The 11,852-nt window shown below is 33.6% G+C and overlaps 1 pseudogene; it reads left to right on the top strand.

Annotated features, from left to right (window-relative positions):
- The first annotated feature begins 2,863 nt into the window (after positions 1–2,863).
- Positions 2,864–6,038, top strand: LOC125862696 (nuclear transcription factor Y subunit C-9-like; annotated as a pseudogene).
- Positions 6,039–11,852: the final 5,814 nt, after the last annotated feature.

Below are 11,852 nucleotides of genomic sequence, written 5' to 3' on the forward strand. Positions count from 1 at the left end.
AAAATATTTGAAGATAACGAATCAGAAGATATATTGAACCAAGAATGGTATGAAATAGACCTACATGATTTAGACCTCGAAAGAATAGAATGGTATGATTTAGAAATAAATTCAGATTAAAATGAACTACGAATATTTACAATATTGGATAGAATCTATGGAAGATATAAAACTATTAGAATAATTAATGGAGGAAAATTTATATATGTACCAAAGAACCCAAGATATGTTATATCTAGAGTATATCATAAATAATATTAATGAAATATTCAGATTAAAACAACTATCGGAAGAATATCACAATAAATATTATTATATTTTACCATGAATTTCGCACCTAATATTAAAGAAATATCAAGATTAAGACACTTAGCAAAAGAATATTATAATAAAATCTTTAAAATAAATTACTCACCTACCACACTACCACTTCCATGAATTTCTCAACTACCAATTCCGCATCGAAAAATGGTATCAGAGTTTGGAAAAGGCTATGTGTTGAGCATGATGATGTAAATTTCCTTAATGTAACCCTTATTGATTGATTGATGAAATGCTTGAAAGCATGAATGTGGACTTGAATTATGCAAATTGTTGTCTCTTCTATGTGATGTAGTATTACTTGTGTGCTTTGATCGTTGAACACCGCGATGAGACATATGATGAGTTATTATTCTGAGGTCTTTGCCAGCAAGTGTTATTATGTCTAGGTCTTTGCTGGCAAGTGTTATTATGCCGAGGTCTTTGTCAGCAAGTGTTATTATGCCAAGGTCTTTGTCGACGAGTGTTATCATGCCGACGTCTTTATCGGCTAGTGCTGATCATTGTGACTTGATACACTACTTGACGCTTATGCGTGACTTACTTGTGAATTCGAATTGACGTGCTTGGTATGTGTGACTTATTTGACTTGTTCGATTGTTTATTTAAAAAGGTTGAACTGTGAGTATTGGGCATGTGAGTATTGTATTATAGAATTGTTACGTTGGGCTGATTTCTATGCAAGTTGTAGTTTGAGAAGGTTCGGTTGGAGTGCAAGGGGTATTCAATTTCTAGCTAGTTGTTATGTTTAGCATGTTCCTTGTTGGGTGTCGTGATGTTAGTACTCACCCTTGCTTCTACTCTGTGTAAGTTCCTAGCTCGGACCTGCATGATCTCTTTCTTCTTCTATTAAACTCGAGGCTCGTCAATGAGTTGAAGAGGTAGCTGCTTGTCATTCGGTGGACCCTTTTTTTCCTTTCCTTACACTTTGTTCTATTTGAGAAACAAGCTTGAGACTTGTATTTATTTCTTAATACTGCACTTATGTATGTAGTGGTTGTACACATGACAACTATATTTTGGGGGTTTTTAATAGAAGAATAAATTTTCCGCTTCATCTTTTTTTTTTTTTTTTACTATTTTCCATTTTTCTTTCGTTTTCGTTTGGTTGAGGCTAACTTGTCTTGGTGGGAAATGACAAGTGTCATCACGTCCATTTTCGGGACATGATACTTTGACTTTCCTCTTGTTTCCTCCTTCAACAATTTAATGCCACTTTCCTTGGCATTGTTGATAACTTCTTGTTGTGCAATTGGGTCCTTTTTTTTTCTTGGATCTCAACTCTTCAATAAATTTTTCCTCTAGAATTTATGTAGATTTTGCAATAGACCCTGCATTGACTCTAACATCTTGTGTTAAACCTAGTAAAAACGAAGGTTGACTATCAACAACTTGGACATGCAATGACATGCCTCTCGTAATCCTCTTAGATGGAGATGGAGTTCCATCATCCATTTTGTTTGTGAAAAACTGATAAACTTATGATTGATGAGAGAGTTTAGAGAAAAAAATTGCCAAAAAATAACAAGCATAATACATATACAAAGGAAAACATTGAAAAAAAAAAGGTTGAGACACGATTTAGGCGGCTACCTGCAAAAGTGAAAACACGATTAGGAGGGAGAGAATGAAAATCGAATTTCAAATCAAAAGTGTAAGAGTAATATTAGGAGAAAAATAGGGAAAGACAAGATGAGAGATAAAATTGAGTTTGTATAAAATCATATACAATGGTCGAGGAAGGTTTTCTTGATTCGGTATTCAAGGAGATCATGGGTCCCATAACTAATGGCAAAGAAAACTGAAACTGTAGTCACACAGAGTAAAAATCAAATTATACCCTTGTTGACTAATAAGTAATAACCAAGTAATGTTTGTTAACTCACGTAATTTTACCTAGAAAGTACAAATAATGTGAAAAATTAATTATGTGAATCGAGAAAAATGTTATCCTCTCATTGGCTGTGATTCTTTTTGGGAAATCAATTTATATTGACTAAATATAATTAATGAAGTAAATAAATATTATATTTTATTTGAATTTTATATTAAATATTTATTTTTATTTTACTTGTTTATTTTAGTAAATTAAAATAATGAATTATTTTCCTCTCATGTCATTATTATCATTAAGTAATTATATGAAATACTAATAGTCAAGTTTAAATTTTCAAAATATAATTAATAAAGTAAATAAATCATCTTCCTCCCGTGCTTACTATACATACTCCTAGATAATTGAGAATCTAAAATTTAAACATATCAATAGAGTAAGCATATATATATATACTAATTGTTATTTTGACAAAAATGTACCAATAATCTCATTTGAATTTTCATAATATTGAGCCCGTGTCATGTTAGTCTATCATTTTTATATGTTTAAAATGCATTGAAATTTACAAAAATACATATAAGAATACATAAAATAGGGATTTGAATTGAGAAATTGTTTTTGTTTTGAAATATTTTGTGTTAATGAGGTGAGAAAGTCAAAGAAAAGGTATCGTGGAGGATTGCTGTTAAACGAAACAAAAAAGTGGCAATTTGTTAAGTGGGGCAACTATTTATTAGTCCTGCCTGTTGGTGACAACGCAGCACAAGGAAGCATATGCACTTAGATTCCGTCATCCTCTCTGTTTCAACCCTAGTTTTCAATTTTCAGGTTTTTTCTCTCTCTCTCTACATTTTAGTTTTTCTGTTATTTAATTGCCACCAAAATTGTGTCTAGTAGTTCCTTTTAGATTCCGTTATATACTCTAATGATCGCTGCTTTAATCCAGAAATTGTTGCACCAAACGGTAGGCTTTTTACTCGGTTAATCATACTATATCATAAAAAAGAATCTCTTCTCTAGTGTTTAGACGTGAAATCAATGGAAATGTTTAATAATGTTTTATTTGTTAGTTAATTCAGTTGTCCACACTTGTAATTTTAATTTTTAATACGTCAATTAGTAGGAACTGAGTTGGATTTACTATTTTTTATGCATGGAACAGAGTTCATTGCTAGTTTAGTATTTTGTACTAAAAAACCACTTTGGCCTCTCTGATTTTCGGCTTTGTTATATATATTCTACTCAACCCTCTCAATTTGGATCCTCTAAAGAAAACAACATACCTAAATTATATCAAAATTACACATTGCTATGATAATTTTATAGAAAATTGGTTTAAGTACAGACTTTGGAATTTTAAATGTATGTAAATTATTGAGGTTCAAATTCACTGGTGTAAGCTATTTCTATTTGCGGATTTTGTTTCTTTCTAGGGGTTCATTTGAAAACCACTATAACACTGCAGTACTACACTTTATTTCTTGTTTAGGAGATTCAAAATTAATATATCTACATAAATATAGAAAATTTACCTTATATATACAATGTAATTTTTTGCCGAACCCCCTCCCGCCCCCCTAGATCCGCCCCTGGTTTTGTCCCAACTTTTAAATTTGTCATAGGTGAAATGTTAGGCTTCTTTCTTTCTGTTATCTGGTTGAGGTTTCTTTCCATATATACATTGTGAATTTAATGTTATTTTCCTCTATCTGCCTTCATTTTTACGTGTTAGTATGAGACTGATTCAGTAGAAATAGGTTGAAGAAGTTGAGATTCCATCTTTCTTTACATTGAGCTCTTTTTATAAAGCTGACTATCAATTCTATAAATAAAGCTGGCAGTCAATTAGAGTTCTATTTTTTGTATTTGATTCCTTACGCATTGATCTAATATTTTTTTCAGAGGTAGGTGGTCATTTATGTAACCTAATTTGTTGTAAGAAGTTAATCCTTTCGACTGCTAATTTAAGATTATTACCCTTTTGAATATACATTTCTGTCAGAAGTTTAGTCTAATTGGGAGATGACTTTGGGCTTGACATTTCATTTTTTGTGTTCTTTTTTCGTTTGTGTTACTTCTTTGTAAATTTTGACAGAGCATAAAGTATTAGAGTTCCCCAAGAAGCATACTTGCTCGAAATGGATCAGCAAAGAAACAGACAACCACCAGGTGTTACTACCTCTACTCCAATGCTATATGGTGCTCCATACCATGCTAACCAAGTGGCAGGGACCTCTCCTCCCATGTCAGCTGGTGCACAAACAGTTGGTCTCCATGCATCGTCAGGTCAAATGACACAACATCAGCTTGCTTATCAGCACATCCACCAGCAGTAGCAACAACAATTGCAGCAACAACTACAAAGTTTCTGGGGAAATCAATATCAAGAAATTGAGCACATTAATGATTTCAAGAATCATAGCCTGCCATTAGCAAGGATCAAGAAAATCATGAAGGCAGATGAAGATGTTAGAATGATATCAGCAGAAGCATCGGTTGTATTTGCTCGGGCCTGTGAGATGTTTATCCTTGAGTTGACACTCCATGCATGGAACCACACTGAAGAGAATAAAAGGAGGACACTCCAGAAAAATGACATTGCAGCAGCAATAACAAGGACAGACATATTTGATTTCTTGGTTGACATTGTACCAAGAGAGGACTTGAAAGATGAAGTGCTTGCATCATCAATTCCTAGAGGGAACCTCCCTGTTGGAGGCCCTGCCGAGGGCCTCCCATACAATTATTATATGTCTATGCAATCTGCTCCACAAATTGGAGCTTTAGGGGTGTATATGGGGAAGCCTGCTGATCAAGCTCTTTATGGCCAGCATCCCCGTCTTTATATGGCTCAGCCAGTTTGGCCCAAGCAACAGCAACCTCCATTAGATTCTTAAGCATCTGGGGCATCAGATTACTGTGTAAGCAGTCTAATATTTTGCAACTGAGGTTACTCTTTTAGTTTTTCTAATTCACTATGTTTTGCTTCGCCTTCACTTTCCGTGCATCTGTGTTCTATTGGTTTATTTTTCTAAAACTGGGCTTCCCTTCAATCATCTATGAAAGGTCCAATTATTAGATGCATTTATCTTTCTGGTCCTGTGATATAATTATAGTCTGGCGCATCTCTGTTTAAATCCCTTTTACAAGGATGGATTGGGGGAAAGCTTCCAGTAATACAATTGCTATTTGCAGTATGGGAAGATGGCCTTCATCAACCTCTTCCATGGTTCCATGGGGGCATCAAGTTTTCTTTATTATGTGAAAGGTAGATTCAGGGGAAATATTTACTTGCACTTGGTCTTTACACCAAACAGTATCTACTTGCCACAGTTAAGTATTTTAATAAACCCGCACTGGTGTTTATACCAAACAACATCTAACATACCATAGTTAGGTGTCTTAATCAAGTTACAATATGTACTAATTGTAACTAATAAAAGAGAGATGTTTATGTGCGAATACATGTCATGCATATATTGGGTGCAGACATGCAGTGCAGGTAAGTTTTACCATAGGTCCAGTGTGAAATTTTATCTCACCAAATGTTAATGTGGCAAGGATTTTGGAACATTATATGTTAGCTGACTTATTTTGTTTATGATAACATTTGTCATCATTATTATTTCTCATCAGAAGCTCTCCTAGCTAACCTATATTTTTATCGTGATATTTGTTGCAGTGGACACCAGATGGTAGTCTAAGATGCAAGTACTGGACGATACACTACCAGGATAGCAGACTGCATATTTGAATTCACAATAGGGACATATAGAGAACTAGTTCTTCGGTGTTTCCTACAGTAGCTTAATCATCATATGATGAGCTCAATGATTGGTAACAAAATGATCCCCTTCTTATTCTTGTGTGTTTTCAGATATGTAGCGGTGTTGAATGTTTTTCTTATACTTTATGGTGGTGAGCTCTTATGGATTGAAAGTAAATCTGAGTCAAGTTTGCTTATGTGAATCTCCTTCCACCTCCCATCTCAACTTATCTCTTCCAGATGTCATCTGCTTTGTTTTAAATTACTGTCATGATCATGTTGCTTGATTCTGCCATCTGAATGCCGTCATGGCTAGGGAAAGACAACATCGGGGGATGGGTGAGTGATTGTGTTTTAGACTGAAACCATCTTGATTATTTATAATGTTAAACATGCGGGTTATTAATGGTGATATAAATAACACATCAATCGACCTTTGGAGTCTTACCACACCCAAAGAAATATTCCTCAGAGTGTTTCCAGTTCTACACAAAGAGTCTCATAGAAGAAGTTGTTGAAGCCACAAAGAACTTGTTACTATCAAGTTTTGTCAATACAATTCTTTAGTTTGTAATAATTAGCTTCTTGGCATGGTTCTAAGACATGATATTGCTTACTTTATTTCAGATTGTAGTATGTGTTGTCTTGTTTATTGTAATGGACTTCATTGACTAGGATAGGATTGTGAAGATTAATAGGATAGAGAAAAACACTGTTTGGAACAGTTTGTGTAGGTGTTGCATGGACGGTTGTAAACCTATTTTGGAGTTGGACTCTGAGTTTAGTGGAAGATGCAACGTGGGTCGTGGTTTTGACTCTATAAATATACCAAGGAGTTTTCCACATGAAATTTTTATGTTGATTTATTTTTCACAATTTTCTTTTACATAGTATTGACACCCAATTTTTACTTTTCTTCTATATTTGGAATATTATTTCCTTGGAGGAAAAGTCTGGACGCTCTATAAATTAAACCCATCTTCTCATACAAAGAATACAAAAAAATTCACAATTTAGACGTTTAAGAATTTTATTCATGGGGAGAATTCTCTCTACAGTTTCTATGATTTTTATTAGTATTATAATATGTAGGTTGTTTGGACAAATCATAATAATATCATTTTAGTATATATATATTTTTTCATTTAATTTATCACCATCATAATTTGTAATTGTAAACTTTTCATGACGCCTGATTCTTCCTAACCAAACAAGCCCTCTCCAATTTACTCTAATTAATTTTTGAGCTACTTCAACTCAAACAATTTGAAATAGTTATTTTATAAAATAAAAAAAAGCCTAAAATCAATTTCAAGATAATTTTGTCATATTCTAGTGCATATATATTTCTATAAACATATAATATATAAATTTATATAGTTTCCACTTCTTATTCATATTTGGAAATTAGTTTGTCAAAAATAGTGTTTAGATTAAGTACGCAAAACATTAGTTACTTTGATATAATTAGTGTTTTTCTTTTGAAATAATCAGTGTATGTCTTAACAATTATTTTACATTGTTCATGTTAAACAACTCAATAATTAAATAATATCGAGTTGTCTCATTTGATTTTGGACAAATTCAATCCCAAATTAATTAAAGGGAAAGGGAAAATGGTCTGATATACCCCTCAACTTTGTCATTTAGATCTGATATACCTCTCATTATAAAAGTGGCTCATATATACCCCTACTGTTATACAAATGGCTCACCTATACCCTTTTCCTCTAATGGAAGTGAAAAAAATAATTTTAGTTTAATTTTTTTAAATTATTTTTAAAAAAATATAATCCCATGTGGGTATATTTAATTATCCTCCTCAAACATATATTATTTTTTTAACCTTTTTTTGTTTCAATAACTAATTTAGATTTATTATTTTGATGGTCAAATTTATTTAAGTTTTGCTAATATTCTTGTAAAATTTATTATAGATGACCCAATTTTTTTCTTCAAATACAAAAATTAAATTACAATATATCCGAAAAAATAGTTTTAAATTATAATATAGCCACAAAAAATAGTTTTAATTTTTTTTTGTTTTATGAAAGAAACAATAAAATGAGAATTAAAAACTCAAATAATGATAATCAAAAAGTCAAAATATAATTTATGTCCGAAAAAACTTAAAATATACCTTAAAATTTGCTAGAAAAATCATATATACCCCTAAATAATTTTTTTTTAAATCAAAAGTCAAAAATATAAACTTAAAACTAATTTTTTTCACTTCTGTAAAATGAAGGATATATCTGAGCTCATTTTGTAACGGTAGGGGTATATGTGAGCCGTTTGTATAACGGTAAGGGTATATATGAGCCACTTTCATAAGGAGGGCATATCAGCTCCAAATGGCAAAGTTGAGGGGTATATCAAGCCGTTTTCCCTTAATTAAATTTGACCATATTCTGAATTCAACAGACTAAAATTATAATTCAATTGGCTAGCTCCTAATATCAATTTTAACTGTAACACCCCGTATTACGCATAATCTATTTCTATTCATATGATACTTGACAAGCCTTATCGTATAGGTGAGGGATCATGTTTCTTATATGATTAGTGTTGGTTTAAACTAGCTTAGAAGGTGATGCGATGCCCTGCATGTTTCAGCATGCATACTCCAAGTTAACCCTGACGTAAGTATTTAAACTCGAGATAGTAAGGTGATAACTGAGTTTAAAGTTCAAATTTAAGTGCTAAGCTTAAGATAAAATGAATTTATATTTAGAGATTGGATTAAAATAAGTGAGTTTCTTGCTTGACTTAACAAAGCTAGTAGGTGGCAAGTAGGTGCATCACCTACTTCGAATTATTGACCAGCTTAAATGACCAAGTAGGTGCATCACCTACTAAGATTCTTTTGACCATATTGGGTCAAGTACACTACCACCTACTTGCATTAATTCTGGCCCAACTTGAGTAGAAGAATAAGGGATAAAATGGACAGCCAAGGCCCAATAACCTTAAGACCAAAAAGGCCCATGTGAAAAGTCCAAGTAGGTGGATCACCTACTTGATAAATTATGGCCCAAATTGAAGGATAAAGTCGGCCAAAGGAGGTCCCTTTAAAAGAGATTGATATCAACTATTTTCAACCATTTAAACTTTGAAAAACAGTATGATTTTTAAAGTTTTATCTCTTCTCTCTCTTGGCTTCATATAGCACCCATAAATTTCCTTCTAGGGTTCTTGAAGAAACCCTCATATTTTCAAACCAAGGTAAGAAAAACACTTATGGATTTAGCTTAATCCACCCATAGAAGACTAAGAAAACTTGTTATTCATGCTTAATTATAAGTACAAGACAGAAGTTCCCACAAGCTACTCCTCATTTTTCTTCTTGGTTATTAAGAAACTTTTCTCTTCTTCTTTGGTTTAAGTGTGAAGGGAAGTTGAAGTTCTAGAAGAGTTCAAGTTGTAATGAGAATTTGCAGAAATTGAAGTAAGGTGACTGCTCCATTTTTTCATCCTTATGTATGAGTTTGAGTGAGGAATTATGGGTGTGTTGTCATTAAGAACTCAAGGGGTGGTAAGTTCAATAGTTGGTTGTATGATAAAAAATATTTGAGACTTTTTTTATGTGTATTGTTGTTGGGGCAGCTTGGGTAATTTTGGGAAAGGATATATAAGGTATGTATGGGACAGAGAAGGAGGGTGTGGTGATACACATTTGTTTAAGGGTTGTATGGGTCCGTCAAAGTTAGCTACTGTTTTATGAGGCCCACAGTGTGATAGCTACTAATTTTAGTTTATCATGACTTATTGTAGATTAACACCTAAAAGGGCAGCTGGATCGAGATAGTTGTATGGGTTAGAGAATAAGGTATGTAAGACTATTCGATTCCATATTCCTTGACATGAAATCTGATATTTGCGATTATTATAAAAAAAAGTGACTTTCATAAGTTTTATCCCTAGTAAGGGAAACATAGTGGCAACATACGATCTCCAAATAGCTAACAATATTTTTGTCCCTCTTTCGAGTGTGTCAAATTACTTCATTATATGTTCGTTTCTCTACATTTGTGTAATTATTATGCTCCTATGTGCTAGTATAGAAATGGTTTTCGTAACAATAAGTTTGGTGAATTCTCGTCTTAGTCAATTAAAGTCAATTGTGTCATTTAAGCTCATAAGTAATGTATTGATGTTACATAGCTCCTTATGTCATTGTTACTACCTTGAAGTTATTATTCTCATGTCTTCTACTACTGATATGTAGTTCCAAATCTCAAAATTGATTATGACCACCAAAACAACAATCTCAAAGATTAAAGAAACTAAGTGAAGCAATCTGTATAATTATGGGTGGCAGCCCAGGGGCAAATGTCTAGCATGGGTCGATTCCAATTGGTATAGAATAGTGGAAGCTTAGGGACGAAAGCCTAGCATGGGCCGATCCCAATTTGTGTAACTATGAGGATAGCATCTCAGGGTTAAAATGCCTGGCATGGGTCATCCCCTTCTACCACTGATCAGCTAGTCATTTTTATCACATACCTTACAAAGGTTATAAAGTACAGAAAAGTAAAGAAAAGAATGTAACATATATGGTCCACAAGAGTAAACAATGGTGGTCTTCTGTTGTGATCTATTCACTTATATATTGATACTTGATTACAGTTGAGCCCTTGTTTTACATATGTTATTGCTTTACATATTCATTATATTTTTTTCAAACTAGCGTCCCTCGTGGTAGACACTGCATTTCATGTTGCAGGCACATGTACTCTAGCTAGTAGACCTCTTTAGTGGGAGCACATGTACTCAACTGCTATTGGTGAGGCTCAAGTTGATTTGGGGCTTATCGAGTCTTTGGCACCTATTTTATTACTGTATGATAGTTAAGGGTAAGGTGGAGCCTTGTCCCACTCTAAACTAAGGTTTTATATGCTTTAGAGGCTTTGTAGACTGATGTATATAGTGCAGTTGTGTCCTATCTCTTAACAAGTTGTGGCCTTAATGGCCAAGTTTTGTAAATAAGTTTGGGGTCTACTTATGTTAGTTCATATCGGTGCATCCTATATGAACGTGTCACAACTTTAAAATTGGCATAGTTATATGCATAGTAAGAAGATGTTATATGTTGGTTCTCTCGGGCCTTTAGGGCATCGGGTGCCAGTCCGTCTTAATGGGAATTGAGGCGTGACATAAGTGGTATTAGATCATGTTATCCTAGGGTGTCTACAAAGTCGTGTCTGTGTAGAGTCTTGCTTATGGATGTGTTGTGCACCACATTTATAAACAGGAGGCTACGAGACATGTAGGAGTTGTCTTTTTTCTTTCATTTCTTAGATGACGCGATAGAGCCAGTGTTGTAGGTGATGATATCTAATTTCTAAATTGTTTTATTATAGCAAAGATGTACGAAAAGAAGTAAAAGTACATGTAATCGAGTAGATGTGGCTACCCAAGAAGGGACGAACCAACTACCACCTAGTCAAGGTGTTCAAAGGCTCAAGATGAGTCTCTATCACAGACTTCCCCGATGCCTCCATCTCCAGAAGATCTAAAGAAGGAAGCTGAATCTAAAGAACCCCTTGTTAATGCTATAGAGCATGATTTAAAGAATGCGGTCCAATTATTGACTCACATAGTTACTGGCCAAGAGCAAGGGAAAGAGAGTTCGATTGCAGGTACTAGATGTGCAGACAGGGCTGCTAGTGTGTGGATACGTGATTTTCTTAATTTGGACCCTCCATCATTCACCGGGTCAAATCCCAATGAAGACCGACAAGACTTTATCAATCAAATTCGATGGACTTTGGGTATTATGCGTGTATCTGATAAAGAGGTAGTTTAACTAGCAATATATAGATTAAAGGGAGTGTCTATTTTGTGGTACGAAGCTTGGAAACAATCTAGGGGTACAAGTGCACCTTCAATTATTTGGAAAGATTTTAAGAAGGTGTTCCTTAACCA

The sequence above is a fragment of the Solanum stenotomum genome, chromosome 4, assembly GCF_019186545.1.
Source record: "Solanum stenotomum isolate F172 chromosome 4, ASM1918654v1, whole genome shotgun sequence".
NCBI classification, from domain to species: Eukaryota; Viridiplantae; Streptophyta; class Magnoliopsida; order Solanales; family Solanaceae; genus Solanum; species Solanum stenotomum.